At 43.1% G+C, this 13642-nt stretch overlaps 1 protein-coding gene across 1 annotated transcript in view; it reads right to left on the reverse strand.

The window, feature by feature from the left end:
- PAG1 (phosphoprotein membrane anchor with glycosphingolipid microdomains 1) overlaps positions 1-11416 on the reverse strand; it is a 138361-nt gene extending 126945 nt beyond the window's left edge. Inside the window, exon 1 of the mRNA XM_059394772.1 lies at positions 11328-11416. The gene's annotated coding sequence lies outside the window, so the exon portion shown is untranslated. The remainder of the gene's footprint in view (positions 1-11327) is intronic.
- Positions 11417-13642: the final 2226 nt, after the last annotated feature.

The raw sequence follows: 13642 nt of genomic DNA on the forward strand, positions 1-13642 counted from the left end.
GAGACAGTTACATGTCAATTCCTAATATCTGAAAAGGAAGTGCATCTTTTAAATTCTATTTGTAAAAATGTTTACATTTTTCTCTCTGTGTCTATCGATATATGCAAGCAGGTTTAGGACTTTGAATATTAAACATGTAATTCCTAAATCCACTAAGAGAAAGAATATACACGATATGCAAAACCACTCTATTCAATCAAGCCCTAACTATACACATAATTATGCTATTCAAATTAGATTATTAATTTAGACATGCTCTATCATGTCAAGTATACACTTGCATAAAAATCTCTGAACAAAATTCAGTAGGAAATAAAAAGAGGTAAAGAAAATTCAGTTATTCTTTTTAGCAAATGAAAACCCCTGGTACAGAATGTTAAAATGTATACTTATGGGAAGATTAGTAGGAAATGCAGCTTAATTTTTTATCTAGGTGGTGGGTAATAAATACAGTACTGTCAAATTATCTCAACCGAATACTAACTCCAAGCCCTGGATTATCATATTTGCATTTGGATGAAATTGGGACACAAGAGGCATGAAATGGCCAAATTAATTTCATTTTACTTCATTTGTGTTTCCTCACATATTATTATGACTCTAAAATGCAATAAAATCATATATAAAATACCATATTACTTATATTATTATCTAAATTTTCATATGCCTCTACTGTACCAATTACACTGCACTAAGGCCACTATAATACGCCAAGTGTAATAGTAATTACTAGAATTAAGACAGGTGCCTACCATTTTCATAAGACTTTTTAAAATATAGGGCACCTGGGTGGCTCAGTGGGTTAAACCGCTGCCTTCGGCTCGGGTCATGATCTCAGGGTCCTAGGATCGAGTCCTGCATTGGGCTCTCTGCTCAGCAGGGAGCCTGCTTCCCTCTATCTCTCTCTCTCTGCCTGCCTCTCCGTCTACTTGTGATGTCTCTCTGTCAAATAAATAAATAAAATCTTAAAAAAAAAAAAAGACTTTTTAAAATATATAAATGTATTGTATTCTTAAAAACCAGCACCAGTAACAAGAGATCAATGCACCAAATGTCATAAAACATAAGCCCCTTTAGATTCTACTTTTCCTACTGAAGCTAACATGTAAAATTGGCACCGTGAAGCTTGAAATTGAGATTTAAGGATAAGCACTGGTACCTGCATTTTGCTACTTGCTAGAAATTGCTTTCATCTGGAAACTGCCATTTAGCGAGGTTCATAGATTTTTTTTGTAAAATAAGAAAAAATACAGCATTATAAACTTTACAAACTGTCATAAAATTCCATGTTCTTATGAGTCTAACATTCCTGTGTCTTAATAGCTAATAATTGATTTAAAGTAGCAAAACTAGGTAAATCATAATTTTAGAATACGAAGAGCTAAAAAAGAAGCTGTAAAACTAAAATAAACCCTGCATCATTTTACACTGCTCACATGTAAAATGCTCAAGACAAATGTTTTATTCCTTTGGCATTAAACGGATAACGTGACAGCTGCTTTGGCGAGATAAAAGCAAGCTACGTCATTTAATGTATTTGGAATATACAAGAATAATATTAGAAGGGAAAACCAATAGCTTAAACTAATTTGGTTAATTTTTATTTCACATGCACACACACATGTACACACAGAATGTTCCCCACCTACAACAGCCATTGCAACAACTGAACTGAATTTGTTGCAACAACAAATTTACATTGCCTCACAAGTACCAAGTTCAACTACCATAATTTTGCAGTTTAAAATATCCACCCTTGGGGCACCTGGGTGGCTCAGTGGGTTAAAGCCTCTGCCTTCAGCTCAGGTCATGATCCCAGGGTCCTGGGATCGAGCCCTGCATCCGGCTCGGGATCCTGCTTCCTCCTCTCTCCCTCTGCCTGCCTCTCTGCCTACTTGTGATCTCTGCCTGTCAAATAAATAAATAAAATCTTAAAAAAATAAAATAAAATATTCACCATTATATTTTATAACTCAGAGGCTTTTTTTTATATATTTTATGACTCAGAGGCTTTTTTTTTTAAGCTTCTAAGATAAGGAAAGAGAAAGATGCTCATTTTGTGAAGAAAGATTTTCCCCCTGGTCTAACTTAATTACATACATTTGCATACATAACCTGTGGCCCATCAAATACAGACTAGCCAACACAGTTTCTACTGTTGTTGCCTTGAGCAGACTAATAAAAACAATCTCTGAAATGTTCTACCTGCTAATCTTCCTTTAGTAGCTTTTCACAAAGACAGAGGCAACATGATGAGTGGCAAGAACATGGAATCAAAGTCAGAAGGCTTCAGGTTGGGTCCTGGGAGCTGAGCCATTTATGAGCTGTGTTATCTCCGCCCAGTTATCCCAACCCTGAATCTTAGTTCTTTCATCTCTATAATTGGAGTAATTCTGTCTTTAGGTCAAAATTAAAACCAAAAAGGCTGAGGACTAACATGCATGATATAAACAAAAATACCTGGTCATGATTTCCATCATCCCCAAACACTCTAGTTTGTCTATAACAAGGCCTGTTTGTGTTTTTTTTAAGATTTTATTTATTCATTTGACAGACAGAGATCACAAGTATGCAGAGAAGCAGGCAGAGAGAGAAGAGGAGGCAGGCTCCCTGCTGAGCAGAGAGCGGGATTCGGGGATCGATCCCAGGACCCTGAGGTCATGACCTGAGGCGAAAGCAGAGACCTTAACCCACTGGGCCACCTAGGCGCCCCGACAAGTCCTGTTTTGATGGCAAGTGAAAATTACAGGAAACTATACTCAACTATGTCTCAAATATACCAATTAGCCAAAAGATTCATTTATAACTATAAAAGGATTGGTTCAAAGGTCCAAACCCTCTTAAGATGCAATGACCACGATAAAAGCTCAGTTTCCTTAAACTGCCAAATAATACACCATTTATCACTTTTCCCCCCAGCATGCCCATTCATGGATACAATGAGACATGTCTGTTAGAAGAAGCGAGCACTTTATCCACCGAGAAAGTCACTCTTTTATCCTTCCCACTTTCCCAAGTGCCCATGACCTATGGCCAATGAAGGAGATAAATGAGTGGAAAAGAAAAATAAGAAATGGCAACTCAATCCGCCATGCAGCTTCAGACCCAGGATCATGTTTTTTCACGATTTTATTTCTTTTTTCTTTACCCTTATCCACTGCACCCACCTCCCAGATGCAGGAATTCATGTTTATTGACAGAACAGAAACCTGCCTGAGGAACAGCCACCGTCATGTGTGTAGACACAAGCAAGTTAACAGGCAGACCCATCCCTCTGCTTGCTGCTTTCTTCTATTTCATTCCTTTTGTTACCATCAAGCCCCTCATTTTGCTTTGCCTCTGGTTTCTGCCACTTTGCATCCAGGCACTTGTCAAAAACTTCCCTCACTGAATCTCACTAGCCCATCTCCTTTGCTTGCACCTGCGGTCTTGACCATCATCTTCCCCCCCCCCCCCCACTCCATGTGTTCTCCCAGGAAGATCACCACCTCCACAACAACGTGAAACACACAGAAGGCTTGTAAGCTTTTATTTTCAGCTCAGCCTCTATCCTGAATTCTAGAACCACAGCTGGTACAACAGTCCATTGACTCTCAAGCCCTGGAGGAGCCTCTGGTGCCTCACATCACGGAACTTTGCCAACAAACTTCTCAGCTTGCCCTGCAGACTGCACCACCCTCTGTCTTCATGATCAGGACCAATGCCACCTCTTCCCATTCAGGCACCCAAGCCAGAGATCTGGAAGTCATCCTTAACGTCACCACCCCCTCCCTGCTTCTCCCCTCTTCCTCCTTTCCCCACTCTTACCAGTCCAAGCTCAGACCTGAAACCCGCACTAGGATTCATTCAACAGTTTGTTGTTGTTGTTGTTCATCGAGCTTCTGTGTCTGCCCCCCACCCCACACCCCCATTCTCTACAAAACACCCAGAGTACTCATTCTAAAAGAACCCCCAAAAGTACGCAAATTCATCTGGAGCAAGCATGGTCCACAAGACACTTCCTAAAGTGGTCCCCAGCCTCCACTGTCCATCTCTGACCTCGTCCACAGCCCTCGATGTGTACCAGCCAATGGGGACAACCAGCTGTCTTACAGACATGCCACCTGCCCTGTTCAGTACTTGCACTGCACTGTTCTCTCTGGGCCGTCTGCTCAGAATGATTTCTGTCAGCCGACTCCCATCCTCAGCTTCCTGGCCCCCTCTGACTCACCGGCCAGACTCAGGTTCAGCCCTACACTTCCGAAGGGAAAGTCATCCCCTTGGAGCAGGTACCCCGACAGAGCCCAGCATCTTTTATGCACTGCTTACAACTGCATCTTTTTCCCTTCGTTCTGCTGAGATTCTGGAAGGCAGTGCAAGGATTCTTCTGTTTGAGGTTTCAACATCCAACAACATGCCTGGTATCCTATCAATATATATCTGCTAAATGCATAAATGAGTAAATATCATTCCAACTCAATCTGACTCAAACAGGCCAAGCTCTTAGTGATTGATTACGTGTGAATTACAGGTTCACAGCTCTCCTTAGAAGGTGTCAGGGAGAAAAGAGTAAGGCCACAGTGGTTGCAACTCCCCAGTGCTGAGTGCAGAGGTTGCAGTAGTCTTGTACACAACTGTGTTACAGCTTGGCTTTTTCTAATTAAAAAAAAAAAATCAGGGGTGCCTGGGTGGCTCAGGAGGTTAAGCCTCTGCCTTCAGCTCAGTTCATGATCACAGGGTCCTAGGATCGAGCCCCACATCAGGTTCTGTGCTCAATAGGAAGTCTGCTTCCCTCTCTCTCTCTCTCTCTCTGTGCCTGTCTGCCTACTTGTGATCTCTGTCTGTCAAATAAATAAATAAAAATCTTAAACAAACAAACAAATAAATAAAATCACTGTGTTATGTGGTTTTATTGTCTCTTAACTTATAACATGAGCTTCCTCAACATGAAAGCTTCCCAATAGCTTCAGTGTGTTCAACCATAATGGGAATGACAGAGGAATGGATACAGTCAGGGGGGTGAGGCCAGACTAAGCAGGAGCAACAGTAACAGTAATGATCCCGTCACAAATGCAGTGAGACCAGATGCCCAAAGACTTGCCTGATTACGCTTCATCACTTAGAGAGTAAATCCACAGAAAAGCTTACATATGCAACACTAGGAGCCCTGTGAAGACTAGAATGTCTCACACCTTTTGGTACTTTTACAAAATTAACTGAAGCTGATTACTTGCAAATGAATACAGGATATGGTGTATGGATATTGGGTCCTATGAAATCATAGAGAAGATATAAAGCTGTTGCTGATCAACTGCAAAAAAATTTTTTTTAACTTGCCTACTCCATAAGGTTCATAAGGTTTCTAGTGCTCTGTATTTTAAGTAAAGACTCTCCAGTCAAGCCAAATTTCCCTCTCCTTTGCAATAGTGTCTCTATTTAGAAAATTGAATTTTTCATAAGTTTTGAGTCACTCACAGGTTTGAAAATTGTACAGTTGTATAAAATCAAGGAGGGGGAGTAGATGAAACATCAACACAATATGCCAAAATGTTATAACAACATAAAATAATAACTCAAAACCCAAGGAATATGAAGAACTTATTGAAGAAATGCTGGCTCCAATGTGAAATCAAGAAAAACATGGAGGAAGGGAGGCTCTGAGGAAGGGTTTTAAAAATACTACAAGTTGGCCATAAATTCTGTCTTTGTATTGTGCATTTGGACTGGAATTAGACTATAATACAGGCATAGAAGATGTGATGCAATGTTACTATTCTGAGACAACACACTTGACCCATACTTGTTAGACTTATGTATTCACTGAATTTACAAACCATAGTCTCATTGGGAATAGCATATGACACTGTTGTAGTAATCTCCATTACTGATACTTTTTTTTTAAATTTATTTGACAAAGAGAGAGATCACAAGTAGGCAGAGAGGCAGGCAGAGAGAGAGGAGGAAGCTGAGCAGAGAGCCCCATGTGGGGCTGGATCCCAAGACCCTGGGATCATGACCTGAGCTGAAAGCAGAGGCTTAACCCACTGAGCCACCCAGGTGCCCCCTGATACTTTTTTATAAACATTTACTTTTTAATCTCCAGAGAAAATCTCAGGTTTCTATACTTCCCCTTTCTTTAATGAGAGGGACACAAAGTATGTGACCCAAACACAAAGTTAACAGACCTCTCCATTGGGTCCTATTATCAGTCGAAGGCTTTCCACTTCCTATTGCACAAGGCTAAAATGTGGTTTTTATTTTCTGAGTTTGATGTAGGAACTAGGCTTTAGTTCTTTCTCCACAAAGACATGGAGATGACACTATGTAGTCAATGCCAGATGCTGAGAAGGTGGGCAATGGGCTTCCCTCACGTCTCTTTAGCTCTCTTCGAGTGTTATTGTGGGAACCAAGACAGATAGTACAGGATTATTTTGAGAAGCACAATACAGGACAACTAGGCAGCATAGCCGAACGATCATGAAGGCTCCAAAATTAGATGCAGAATGTACTGCATGGAACCCAGGCCTTGTCAGATAGCTGTGGACTCCATTCTTGGCGCCAAAACTTAATAAAGTGACCCTAGACAGGTGTCCTGACCTTTCTAGGCCTCAGTTTCCACTTTTGAAAAACAGAATAATAAAGTAACTACCACATAAGTTTGCCATGAGGATTAAATACTGTAGGTAAACTTAGCATGGCAGCTAGCACATGGTAAGTGCTGTGTGTTAACTATTCACTCCAGTTCTTACCTAGAAGGCACGACCAATAAGGACTAGAAAGGTGGCAGATAAAAAATTCTCAGAGCTGTCTCCCCCCACCTCTGCCCCTTGTCCTCAAATTCAGCCATGCCCTAGCCTTGAGGGACTGTCTCTGCCATGATGAATACGAACTGCCTGCTCGTATAACCAGAAACGTGTGTAACTTCCCAACACATCTCTCACGGATGTATGAAGCAAGAGCTCTAGAAACAGAATCAGCTCCCAACTCCCCAAGCCAGAAGTGAACATAATTCAAAAGAGTAGATAAGACTAGGGAGAGTAAATGATCTTCATTCACTTTATCCATATTAAAATTACCTGTTTCCTGTACATATATTTTCTGACAGCAGTAAAAAGCCGATGTCAGAGAAGTTATTTGGGAATCTAGAGGTGACCACAGATAAGCCGTTAATAGTTCACACAGATGAGAAATAAAACAGAGCTATGTAAATTCTAAAGAAGTAGTTAAAACTAAATTATGGACCCAGCTTAAGTCACGGAAGTGATCAAGGAAGACTTCAATTATACAATAACCCGGAACGAAGGAGCATTTGAAATGTCAATATTGATTGAGTAGAAGGGAATATCTGTACTCTGACAAAGAGGGTTAAAATTGAAGTAGAGGCTATTTCAAAGATGTGAAGGGGCTGTTGATGGCAAGGGTTCTCTTTTTGGTGCACGGTATCTGTGGAATTGTGTCCCCAGGCATACTGAGGCACTCTCCTGAAAGCTCATTCCCAGAAAGTTTTTTTTAAACTGACAAGTAACGGACATAGAAAATTCTACCAGTTTCAGGTATACAACTTAATGATCTGGTATATATGTATATATTGCAAAATAATCTCAATAAGTCTAGATAGCACCTGCTACCACAGTTACAACTTGTAATGAGAACTTCCGAGATTTACTCTCTTAGCAACTATCAAATATGCAATATGGTATTATTAACTATAGTCACCATGCTGTACAGAGAGTTTTGATTTCAAAAAAAAAAAGAAAGCCAACTTAGAACATGTGTCCCCAAGTACTATCGGTGATAGAATAGGTAGAATACCCAGTCTACAAGCCGTCTGTTGCTTATGTGCCTTATAGAATAATTAGATTTTAACATCTAGAAAACAGAATATTTTCCAGAGTCAGCACTCTATGTAGTATCTGGATTATAACCTAAGGAAGCTACACACACACACACACACACACACACACACGGCCTCTCAATCATTCTCAACCTCTGAAGTCAGGTGAGAAGTTCAACAGGCTATGGACCAGACTTTTAACAAAGTACTGCTCACAAAGGACCCCGGAAACTGCTTTGCGTGACACTGGCATTAAGGCCTAGAAGAAGCATGCTTATTTAATGTAAAGCATAAATGATTTCCATTTCTGAAAATATGGTAAAATGTGCAGGAAAGTATAAGGGCTCTCTCTTGCTCTCTCTGCCCCACGGCTGTTCTCTAGCAGGGACTGAATTCATGCTGAGGTATGATGCTCTTTGTGGATGGATGACAGCTGCCCGGGCTGCTTTGCTAGGCTGTGTGGATCATTGCAGCCACATCTGCAGGCAGAAACAAACCAGAGAGCACTGTCCTCCAGTGTGAACTGTCACATACCATTTTTTCCCCAATAATTCTCTGAATATATGAATGGGGAAGTAAGAAGCAATGGAATCCACCTGAAAGCGAAGGAGAAAATACACTTCACCTGCTGGCACATCTACCCTGTGCTAGGCTAAGCAAGTTATTTAATAATAATTATGGTAATAATAATAACTCCCAATCTTGGAGAACTATGTTGTGAGTGCTGTTAAACACTTTGCATACTTTAATGCTTAACTCGAATTTCCTCATGCATAAATTGAAGATAATAATGCACTTATTTTATTATTATGAGGATTAAAGGAGAATAGATGGAAAAAAACAAGATCAAAAGGAAGTTAAGGCTGCAAGGTCAAAAAGAACAGGATTTGAAATAAACAGACATAGGTTAAAATCCCAATGCTGATTTGATCTCACTGAGCTTCAGTTTCCTCATCTCCCAAGTGCAGACGAAAGCACCCACCTCAGTGAGGAGGGAGACAGTAAATTAAACACCAGCTGCATCACTAGAAAGTGTTCAATAAATGTTTATATCCTCTCTCCTGTTATACCTGTGACCTGCTTCCATTAACCTCCATCAGCAGCCATTCAGTCCCTGGTATCCAAAGATGTGTTTCCTATCATAGCAATGATAATTCTTTTAAAAAGATTTTATCTATTATTTGAGAGGAAGAGCGAGTAAGAGAGAGCATGAGAGGGAAGAAGATCAGAGGGAGGAGACTCCCAGCAGAGCTGGGAGCTAGATGCGGGACTGGATGCTGGGACTCTGGGATCATGACCCAAGCTGAAGGCAGTCGCCCAACCAACTGAGCCACCCAGGTGCCCAGCAATGATAATTTTATCAGCTTAATAATGCGAGACACTGGTGGGGTGCCTGGGTGGCTCAGTGCGTTAAAGCCTCTGCCTTTGGCTCAGGTCATGATCCCAGAGTTCTGGGATCAAGCCCCACATTGGGCTCTCTTCTCTACTTGGTGGGGAGCCTGCTTTCCTTCCCCCCCCCCCCCCCCGCCTCTCTGCCTGCTTGTGATCTCTCTTGAATAAATAAATGAAATTTTTTTTTTTTAAATAATGCCAGACACTGGCTCAATGGCTTTACATCTATGAACTCATTTAATCCTCATCATAATCCCCTGAAGTAGGTACTACTGTTATCCCCAGTTTATAGGTGAAGGTACTGAGACACAGAGTTTAGGTAACTTGCCCAGATTCAAGTGGTAGGAGAGCCAAGAGCTCAGCTGCCTAGTCTACCCTCTTTACCACAGTGCAACAATGCTGATAGGGGTGAGTCTGTTTGAGAGTCCATGCTGGGATATGTTCTCTTCTAGACATAAGCAATGGATGCTCTCACAAAACACAATGTGTTGCCTAACTTTTCAACTTCTGAAACAACATTTTTGTATTTTCCTAGGATTCTTTAAAAACCTATGGTATGTTTTTAAATGTGGTGCCTATAACTAGCTCATCTTGTTTCATGTGTTGGAATACCATAAATAAAACCACTTCTCTTTCTAAAGACTGCCTAGATAAATCTTACATTATAACACACCCCTGAGTTTTGGTTGAAACATTTATTACAAGTCCAAATTTAAATAAATATATATATATATGTGTGTGTGTGTGTTTATATATGTATATGTATTATATATATATTTATATATAAAGTCTTAATGCTGTTTTGTTAAACTAATGACTTTGATACCAAATAATCTGAAAATTCTCCTTGCTTCTAATGTTCGGTCTTAACAGTCAGTAATAGCGGTACTACATGTAATTCAAAGTATTCCTTTTACAAATTTAACTGACTCAAATATTAAACATCAGTGATGATAATCTATTGCTCTACTTAAAAGGAATCTCTAGGGGATGGATGAAAAAGAAAGGTTGTAGAATTCTATCCTTCAAAGTAGAACAGGATAGCTACCTATAAATCATGCCCTTTATTTATTAAGATAATTAAGCCCATCAGCACACTTAACTTTCAGACTCAACAAATGTCTGGGATGAACAATTTCCACTTTTTCTACAACAAAGGGGATGTGTTCAAAAAGGGTCCTCTGCAAGCTCTCTGCACAATGCATGCTATTTTAAAACATGATTTATGTGTCTAATTCCTGGAGCTGCCTTGAAAAATACACTGGGTTTTTCCTCGCATGCTACCTATTAGGAGAAGACACTCCAATTTGAAGAGTGCACTCTGTTTCACACTACAGAACGCTATATCATGTCAGCATTTTCATTAAATACTGTTCAAGCTGGACCTTAAACAAATGGAACGGAGAGCCACAGCTGCAGCCACTGCAGAGACACAGTTATCCCGCCGGGAGGCTTATATAAGAGGCGCAGGACAGGCAGGGTGAAACCCAAGTGCCATCATCAGACTTGCCCACATTCTTGAAATGTATGAAATCACATACAATGAACGCATTTCTCATTTTATTTGCCTTATGGCACAAAACGCTGTATTGACTTACAAGTTGTTTTCTCCCCAAAGGACTGGACTCCAATTAAGGAAACGCTGGCAACTTCTGCCTAGGGGAAGAGTAAAGTGGGATGCGCGGGAAGCCGGAAGGGCTGGGAAGGAATGACTTAGCTCCCACCTCCAAAGACCTACTGCATCCAGGAATATTACAGGAGTCACTCCCCGCAGGACTTAGGATAGAGGTAACAAGACCCTGCACGCACCCTCCACTGCCAAACACACACCGTCAAGGGGCTCGCAACTTGCAATCAGCAGCAGGCGAAATGCCCTCCCAGCACCTGTCCTCTCACAGCACGTTTCCAACTGGCACGTTCGTCAGAGGCTGCTGCCAGCCCGCCCTGGATTGCCTCTCCCCGCGTGCCGGGGTCTGCTTCTTCGCACCCTGAACTCCCCGAGACGGAGCCCCGCTCCTAACAAGAGGGGCCGCCCCAGCTTCCCCCCCGCCCCCGAAGGTACTAAAAACGCACCTCCCCTTCCCACGGCCCCCTCCAACTTCAGAAACTACAGTCAACTCACCGGGACGCAGGAGACAGGGAGCCTTCCGAGGGGACCTCGCTCCGCGGCGCTCAACCTCGCTGGCCCCGCACTGCCGGGGCGACGGTGGGTGCCAGGCTAGGCGCTGTCGCTCCGCACCAGCCACCTCGCTCCGCCGTGCCCGGAGCCCGGCACTCGCCAGGGCGCACGGCCCGCCGGCGGCGGCCGCAGCGGCGACCGAGGCTGCACCCGGCCGCGCGGACCGAGAGCTGCAGACGCCACCGACCCCGGAGTGCGGCGCTCCTAGCCCCCGGTGCGTGTCTGCGGCTCCGACGAATGGCGACTCAGCGAGGAACGCCGCAAGGGACAAGCCGAAGCGCTGTTACCCGCAGAGCCTCTAGCCCGCTCCCGGGCGGTCGGTCACATCGCCGGCGCGCCGGCGGGGGAGCTAGCGGGCGGGCACCGCAGTCCGCACTCGCCGCCGCGCCGCGGAGAATGACAAGCGCCGAGGCGGAGCAGCCGTGCGGGGCGCGGGGCGCGAATGCGCATGATCCCGGCCCGCTGCGGCACGTCACGGGGGAGGGAGGGGAGCTGGGCGGGGCCGGGGTGGGGGGCCCCCGGGGCGCACTCGGGCGCGGCGCCCTGCTCCCTCGCGGGAAGGTGCAGGAAGTCTCCCGCCTCGGGTTTTCTGGACCTAAAAGCTGCGTATTTGAACTTGTCTCCAGAGCCCATTGTCCCTTAAAAACCACTGTTTACTCTAAGCGGTCTTTAGGGCGCTGGGCAAGCCCAGGAAAGCCAGTATAACTCAGGTTATAGCTTAATCGTAGAGGACTGCGATTTAGGGGACAATGGTCCTCTACCTGGCTGTACATTAAAATAACCTGGGAAGCTTTTAAGAGCCCTTTGCCCTGACCGCACCTCCGGAATCCAGACTCCGTACGGGGAGAGGCGCAGGTATCGGTTGGTTGTAAAGCTTTCCAGATGATACTGACGCACCGCAGAGGTTTTCAAACCCTAATGTGTGTGTCAGAATCTTCTGAGGATTTTGTTAAAATGCAGGTTTCTGATTCAATAGGCCTAGGCGCCAAAGGAAGATTCGTCATCTCTAACGAGATCCCAGATGATGCCGGTGCTGTAAGACCAGACCATGTTATCTTTACTACTCCAAGTGTAGTGTAGAAGAATCTGGAGCAGAGCTTCTAAAATGCTGAGTGTGAGAATCTTCTGAGAAGTGTTTTGTTGTTTTTGTTTTAATTGCAGAGCACATTCCCAGGCCCTACCCATGTGGTTAGCCTCTGAGGCGCTGCTAATTCCATTTGTAAAAAGCACTCCCTGTAAGGCTGATAATGGGTGTTGTTTGACCCAAACTAAAGGAATTAGGCCCCCAACCTGGAGTCGGGCATACACTTTCGCAGTGAGAAGGGCCAAGCTAGATCTAGAACTCAGAACATCTGAGTCGGAGTCCAAACCTAATGGTATTTTATCTAACTAGTCCAAATTTTCTGCAATTATTATTCATCGCTTTACTTGGTAGGAAATCTATATAAAACATATGAAATACACATGCACACAACGCATCCTGTATTCTTTACACATATTAAAGTGGCTTAAAGTTGGGTGAGGGGGAAGGGTCATTAGGAGGGGAGGGGTGGAATAAGGGATGTTAGATGGTCTGTCCCATAGTGCACTGCAGAGGAAAGGGTATGTAGGAGGGAACAAACCTTAGCTTCACCCTAGAGCCTGAAATGGAAGATCCAGGAATGAGCTTTGGCCTCTGGTCTCATAGCACAGATTGAAACTCGGGTGTTCAAGAGCTTATGATTATATCGTGTGTCACAAATATTACCTCAATGAAATCTCAAAATGGTCTGGGATGTTGGATAAAAAAGATAATGGGCCCATTTTATAGATAAAAAAGGATGCTCTGGACATTAGTTGACTTGCACAAGCAGTGGCACTTGAACTAGAGTAGAGATATCAATGGTGGACATGGTTTCTATAATTCAAAGAACAGTGGTTCAGATCTCACAAGGAAAATGGCTTCTGTGTTTATTGTTCACATCCTTTAAAGGTTGCGCCTAGATTTTGAGTTAGAAAGCATTTCGTTTTTGTGAGAGGAATTGCGTTCTATATCCTCACTCCATTTTTGCAGCTCTACAAATGGAATGCAAAATGTTTTGTTCAGAGAGCATCCCAGTCCTGGGACATCACAGTTACATAATGCAGGCTTCACCAACAAGTTCAAAGAGCAATGCTCATATATTCTGGTGGCAAGTGTAATTACCATCCTCATTTTATTCAGGCCCAAAGAAGTCAAGTGATTTAGACAAAATCCAGGCAATGTAGTCTCTGTCCTT

The sequence above is a fragment of the Mustela nigripes genome, chromosome 3 (genome assembly GCF_022355385.1).
Source record: "Mustela nigripes isolate SB6536 chromosome 3, MUSNIG.SB6536, whole genome shotgun sequence".
Lineage (NCBI taxonomy): Eukaryota > Metazoa > Chordata > Mammalia > Carnivora > Mustelidae > Mustela > Mustela nigripes.